The sequence below is a fragment of the Acomys russatus genome, chromosome 16, assembly GCF_903995435.1.
Source record: "Acomys russatus chromosome 16, mAcoRus1.1, whole genome shotgun sequence".
In the NCBI taxonomy this organism is placed as follows: domain Eukaryota; kingdom Metazoa; phylum Chordata; class Mammalia; order Rodentia; family Muridae; genus Acomys; species Acomys russatus.
In genome coordinates, this window is record NC_067152.1 from 41,912,411 (window position 1) to 41,920,034 (window position 7,624).

Consider the following 7,624-nt stretch of genomic DNA (forward strand, 5'->3'; position numbering starts at 1 on the left):
ACTTCCTTGTGTGCCCCACCCCTAAATAAATAAGTGTAATAAAAAATAAATAAATAAAGCCAGATGGTGGTATAGGCCTTTAACCCCAGCACTCAGGAGGCAGAGGCAGGCGGATCTTTGTGAGTTCGAGGACAGCCTGGTCTACAAGTGAGTCCAGGACAGCCAAGGCTAAAGATAGAAACCCTGTCTCGAAAAACCAAAAATAAAAAATGATTCCCCCAAGTGGGTATGATAACACACAGTTAGCTTCAACCCCAGAACTTGGGAGGCGGAGGCAGGAAGATCACGAGTTCCAGGCCAACCCGAGCTATGTAACAAGAGAGAAAGAAAAAGTGGCCTGGGGTAGGTGGTGAGGGGTGGTGGTGGTGGCAGCGGCAGCAGCACACACCTTTAATTCCAGCACTCAGAGATAGAGACAGGTGGATCTTGGGTTTCAGGCCAGCCGGGTCTACAGAGTGAGTTCCAGGACAGCTAGGGCTACACAGAGAAACCCTGTCTCAACGCCCTCCCTGAAAGAAAAAAAAGAAAGAAAGAAAGAAAGAAAGAAGAAAGAACGAACAAACTAGGGGCTGAAGAGATGTCTCCCTTAGCCATTAGGAGCAATGTTGCTCTTCCAGAGGAGCTATACTGGATGGCCAGCACAGCCTCTGTAACTCCCATTGAGGAAGGTGTGGATGGATCTGACATCCTCTTCTGACCTCCCAGAGCACAGACATACAGGCAGACAAAACATCCATACACATAAAATAAAAAAATACATTTCTTAGCTGTGTGTGATGGCACACGCCTTTAATCCCAGCACTCGGGAGGCAGAGGCAAGCGGATTGCTGTGAGTTCCAGGCCAGCCTGGTCTACAGAGACTCCAGGACAGCCAAGGCTAACACAGAGAGACCCTGTCTCGAAAAACCAAAATAAATAAATAAATTTCTTAAAAAGAAGAAAAAGTTAGGCATAGTGGGTCATACCTGTACTCCCAGCACTTAGGGGGCCAAAGCAAGATTGCTGAGTTAGGGGCCAGCTTTAACCATATTGGGGAGTTCTTGGGCTAGGCTGAGCTCCTGTCTCAAAAAACAGACTGGGGTGTGTGTGTGTGGGAAGAGTATATGAGAATTTCTTATCACTTATTGGGCTTCCCTTGGCTTGGAGAGTACTTGAAAAAGGTAGTTCATATCCTTTACCCTGGGTTTACCCCGGAAGCCGGTGCTGAGGGTAACCACATCCTGGCCCAAACCCTTTACCGGGAAACTCCTCGGACTATTTGTAGGCAGCATCCATCAGAAAGCGTATAAACATGTCATACTGGGAACACAAGTCTCCCAACATTTCCTCCCTCTTTCTTGGTTCTTCCACGTCACCCAAACCCACCTTCACATGCCTAGGAAGAAAGGCGGCTGCAGCGCTCATCTGTCTTCTGGGTGTGCCTAGCCTCTGAGTAACACGCAAAGTGTATCTGGGGTTGTGGACGCAGGGGAATGGTTGCGTTTCTCCCGTGCAACGGCAACTTCAGCGACCTACAAGTCCAAACTCATTTTGGCTCATATCACATCCAGGAACTTCTGCATTCCCCCGCGGCTTCCCAGAAGGTGGGGCATTTTCTAGGAGTGGCTTGTAAGGGCCAAAGTGTCCCAAAATAATGTCGCGTCTTCACACCTATTCAAACAACTGCGTGAAGGCATTTTAAACATCGCGAGCCCGCCCCTCAGTCACAGCGGTTCCGGGAGCGCCCGGCGAGGCCATGCACGGTGCCCCTCAATGTTCCATCCCCCGTAGGCCCATCCCGTCAGAACCCAGGAACGATCGTGCTTCTCCCTATCCCCTAAGGGCCCTGTTAGAAGCCATCCTTTCAGAAACACGGCCGCGGAAACCCAGCCCACACGGAGGCCCAGTTCCGACTCCACTGAGCCCGTCCGGTTCCGACAGGCCTACCGCTTCTGCGCCGGCGAAAATCCCACCTCGCCGCCTCTGGCCTCAAATAGATGGCGTGGAGCATTCTAGGAACTGTAGTCCTTGGCAGGCTCACTCGCTGGCCGACCCACAGGAGGGGCCAAGAAGAACTACAACTCCCAGCGCGCACCGCGACGGGTGGCTTCTCCAGGCAGGGCGTCGGTTGGATGCTCGGGAGTTGCTAGGAGCTGCCTTGAGGCACTGGGAAAGCTTGGGGACTGGCCGCAAGGGGTTCCTGGGGGCCCTGAGGGTTGTTTGTTGACTGTGAACTTCTTGGTCAATGATTAGGTCAAGGTTGCTCTGTCCGAAAACCCAAAATCAGCAACAAGGGCAAACAATGGACGTACCACGTCCACAATTTGTAAACCTAGGCTGGACCAAGACTAAATTTCCTAGGTCAAAACCAGCTGTAGCACAAATTTGAGGCCAGCTATGTAATAGTGTTTTAGAACTACTCTTAAGACACTTTCGTGGGTGCTCTTGTTACAGATTTTTTTGGTTTTGGTTTTCAGTTTTTTTGAGACAGGGTTTCTCTGTGTAACAAGAGCCCTGGCTATCCAAGACTTGCTTTGTAGACCAGGCTGGTCTCACAGAGATCCGACTGCCTCTGCCTCCCAAGTACTGGAATTAAAGGTGTGTGCCACCACACCTGGCCAGATTTTTTTTTTTTTAAAGACAAGGTCTCAGTATGTAGCTCTAGTTGGACTCAAATTCAGAGATCTGCATGTTTCTGCCTCTCAAGTGCTAGGATTCAAGGCCTGCGACACCTTGCTTATCCCATTACAGACTTTTATCTTTATTAAAAGTGTTGCAGGGGGTAGGGTGGCGGGGGGAAGGCTGGAGAGATGGCTGGTTAAGAGCACTCTCAGCTCTTCCAGATGCCCTGAGTTTAATGCCCAGCAACCACATGGTGGCTCACAACCATCTATAATGTGATCTAATGCCCTCTTTTGGCCTGCAGGTGTACACGCAGGTAGAGCACTGTATACATTTAAGGGGGAAAAAAAGTGTTGCTGAGCGGTGGTGGTGGAATATGCCTTTAATCCCCGCACTCAGGAGGCAGAGGCAGGTGGATCTTTGTGAGTTCGAGGCCAGCCTGGTCTACAAAGTGAGTCTAGGACAGTCAAGGCTACACAGAGAAACCCTGTCTCTGGAAGAAAAAAAAAAAAAAAAAAAAAAAAAAGAGCTGGGCATGGTATAGTGGCTCACCCCTTTAATCCCAGCACTCAGGAGGCAGAGGCAGGCGGATTGCTGTGAGTTCGAGGCCAGCCTGGTCTACAAAGTACAGGATAGCCAAGATAACATAGAGAAACCCTGTCTTGAAAAACAAACAAACAAAAGTGTTGTCAGGTCATCAGTGTTTAACAGTAGATTGCAAGCTTAAGTCCTAGACAATAACCTTCTATCACCATTTCTACAGGCTATTATCAGGAACCAAAGGATTTATCTAAATGATAAATCCATAGCAACTGAAAATGAAATGTTCGCCCACCAGTGGCCAGCAGTCTTTTTTTTTTTTTTGTAATTAAAAAAATTATTTATTGTATATGTGCTTTATCTGAAGAGGGCATCAGATCACATTATAGATGGTTGTGAGCTACCATGTGGTTGATGGGTATTGAACTCAGGATCTCTGGAAGAGCAGGTGGCACTCTTAAACCACTGAGCCATCTCTCCAGCCTGCCAGCAGTCTTTTAAGAGGTATTATTTATTTATATGTTTTTGTTTGTTTGTTTGTTTTTTTCAAGACAGGGTTTCTCTGCTGTCATGGACTTGCTTTGTAGACCACGCTGGCTTCAAACTCACAGGGATCCACCTGCCTCTGCCTCCTGAGTGCTGGGATTAAAGGCATATGCCACCATACCTGGCTAAGAGGTATTTTAAATTATGTGTCGTACCACCTCGCCTGGAAAACTATGTGTCTATGTGTGGGTTTTTGTGCTCTTAGGGGCCAGCCGTCAGATTCCCTGGAGCTGGAGGTCCAGGAGGTTGTGAGCCACACAAGTGGGTGCTAGCAACAGTTGGCATGCCTCTTGGATGAAAAGGTGTCCTGGGCCTCGGAAGCCCAGGGACCACACGGCAGTGAGGGGAGAAAGTATCCCAATGGAAGGGCATCCTGAGACACAGGAACCCAGGAACCACGCAGCTCTGAGAGGAAGCCTCCTCAGCTGAGGTGTTGTAGCTCCCAGGTGTTGTAGTCCCCAGCTGAGCTGAGGATGTACTAAACTTTTAGCAACACTTCTGTTTCTAGCTGTTTTTGTTTTTTTTTTTAAGATTTTATTTACTATTATGTATACAGAGCTCTGCCTGCATGTACCCCTGCAGGCCAGAGGAGGATATCAGATCACATTATAGATGGTTGTGAGCCACCATGTGGTTGCTGGGAATTGAACTCATGACCTTTGGAAGAGCAGTCAGTGCTCTTAACCGCTGAGCCATCTCTCCAGCCCTAGCTGGGTTGTTTTTTTTTTTTTAATTGAAGTATGTCAACCCAGAATATGGTTTTGTGTGCTTAAAAGCTCACCCCAAGAAAGGCTTGGGGCTACACTGGAATACTGAACACCCAGTGTTGTTGCCAGGGTTTCTATTGTCTTAAACCTAAGTCTGAGCAGTCTTGTCTGGTGGACAGCCCGTAACACTGACCTCAGATGTTCCTGTATTTCCTGATCTTTGGTCCTTCCCCTCTCAGGAACCTGTCACTGAGGAGGCTGCTGGCTCAGGCTAGCAAGCAACCAAGCAAAATGGTTATCAGGTCCCACAGACCAGCCACTTCCTTGGAAGGTAAACCCCAAGAACTCAGAAAAGGAAGAGCAACTCTGGGCAAAAAGTGTTTAAGTTTTTGATTCCACAGACCTCCGGGTGATGAATTTGTAAAGTTCTAGGCTGCAGCTCAAAGCTGTAAAAGCTGTTTGTGGTGAAGAAAACTACAAGATTCAAACATGAAGCTGGCAGGTACTGGTGCATGTCTTTAATCCCAGTACTCGGGAGGCAGAGGACAGCCAGGGCTACACAGAGAAACCCTATCTCAAAAAACCAAAAAGAAGAAAATTTAAAACATGAGTTTTAGGGTCTAGGGAGCACCTCGGGTTCTAAGGCCCGTGAGAGCGCAGGGAAGTTTACGCACAAAACACTGTCCAAATAGCAAGCACCTAAACTAACCAAAAACCAAAGCTTACTGAGAAGGTGAAAACCAAAGGGCACTGGGATAGTCTTAGCTTGACAGAATCCAGACCCATCTGAAAGCCGGGTCTCTGGGTGTGCCTGGAGGGGACTGTCAATTGATATGGTGGGTCCATCGGGAGAGCTGAGCAGCAGTGATCTGTTTCCTCCTTTCCATGTCCTGGGCTGGCCAGAAGAGGGCCTCGGATCCCTGGGACTTGGAGTTGCTAACTCCAGTTCCTGGGGACCCATCATTCTCTTCTGGCCTCCAAGGGCACCGAACACACATGCTGCACAGATTAGATGTAGGCAAAGCACTCACACATTTAAAAACACTAGTACCAAGTGTCACTATGTAGCTCTGGCTGCCTGGAACTCATTACATAAACCAAGCTGGCCTCAAACAGTCTTTGCTGCCACACTTTTACTCCAATATTGCCCCCACCCCTTAGATATGGTTTCTGTGTGTAGCCCTGGCTATTCTGAACTCACTTTGTACCAGCCTGGCTTCAAACTCACATTCCCCAGAGTGCTGAGATCACAGGATGCATCGCTGCACCTGAGTCCACACGTTTACTTTTTAAACACAACTCAGGTGTTGGTTGGAGGCGGCCCTGTAGCGTAGACTTCCTCTTCAACCCTGCTAAGAACCAAGGTCTACACAACTGGATAAGGTGGGTTGCTTCATTTAGCAGATGCTGCCCACCAACATTCACCTCTGAATACAGTATTTAAGTTCAGAAACACGTCTATTTTAAGAGCCAAGATTGAGTCATGAAAGTTTATTGGTTATTTTCAAGAATACAAACTACTGTCAATAGAAACCCCAAGGAGGTGGCAAGGTGCTAATCATCAATCTGCAGCAATTCTCAGCTGTTCCAGGAGAAAGGTTACAGCTGGCTTATGTCAAGGAATCTGATGCATCAACTCCCCTGGGATGGATTTTATGTCAGGTGTCAACATCATTTCCACTCCGTCACACTGTGTCGTCAGCACTGTTCTAAAAGAACGGTGTTCATACTGCACGCGCACAGATACACAGCTAACAGGTCACAATGTCCTCGCTACTGTGAGGCTGAAGAACACAGAGTTCCTATTAGCCAGGCATGGTGGCACACCTCTGTAATCCCAGCACGCCAGAGGCCGAGGATCAAGAGTTCAAGGCTACTCTGGGCCTTGAAAAAACCCACCACACAAAAAGATGAAAAAACACACACACACACACACACACACACACACACACACACACTACTCTGGGCCTTGAAAAAAACCCACCACACAAAAAGATGAAAACACACCCCCACACCCCCACAGAAGGTCCACACTCCATCTTTAAGCACAGAATTATTGTAGAATATAGACTGGTCTGCAACTGAAGGGGCCACTTCACCACCCAGGAAGGCTGCTAGCAGCTTGCCACAAAGCCAGGACAGTTACCAGCACCGCCCACGCACCCTGCAGCCCACGTCACCAATTACATCTTCTGAACTAAAAGCCTTAGCACATGGCTTGTGGCAAAGGGCCTTTCTGTTATTTCTGGGTGTAAAAGGTGACCTGAGTGATTTATTTCTTTATGCCAAACACTCTGGTGACCACCATGCATTTTAATGGCTTATGACAGGATGACAGGATTTTTCAAATCTGGATTGTCCAAGAAAATTTACTTAACGAGGCCACCAAGATCCAGCAATAGCACAGCTGAGGGCTCTCCCTGTACTTGATCTGTGGGGGCAGAATAGTTAAGTGTCCTTAGTAGCTCTTTCAGGGGAAGGCAAGCAAGACAGGGAAGAAGGTCAGCCACATCATGATTGAAGTCCAGGCAATGGCCGAAAGCCTGAAGTAAAGGTAACTATGCAGAAAGTGGGGATCAAAGGTGAGAGCCTGGAATGCATGATCCTCCCATCAGGAAACTCTGGTGCCTTGGTGGGTGGCTGAAGGAATCCTCTTGTTGGCTATGTTCATGTGACAGTTAACAGTGACACACCCACGCAGCAGAAGAATGTGCTGTCGTCCACAGCCCACGTCAGGGTTTCTATGACTTTCTGGCCCCCAAACTCCTGTTCTTAGTTGTAGATCAGAAAGTAGTAGTCAAGAAAGCCTGGACGTCCTACCCACATAACACTTTTGCTTCAAAAACCATATATCCAGTGATTAGCAGTAAAACTGTGAAAATAACCAAGTATTTCATACTTAAACTCTGTTAATTATCCAAAGCCTTGGCCTTCTGAGATTAGCAGGATAAAAGGAAGTCAGACCACAGCTCTGCAGCTTCCTGTGTTCCTCAGGAGCCTCTCTCTGTGTCACTGCACTTAAAACACTGAAGTTCTCATTTCATCTCTAAAGTCTGCCTGGTTCTCTTTACTTATGGAGAAGAAAATGTCAGCCCATCATCTGCCGCATAGCTACATGAATCTGAGGAGGAGTTTGCAAGGGTTGGTAAGTTGGGGAGGAGAGATTTTCCGCTGCTGTCCGGAGCTCAGACTTGTGCTGGGGAAGCATCAAAGCTTGGACTGCAGGGGCT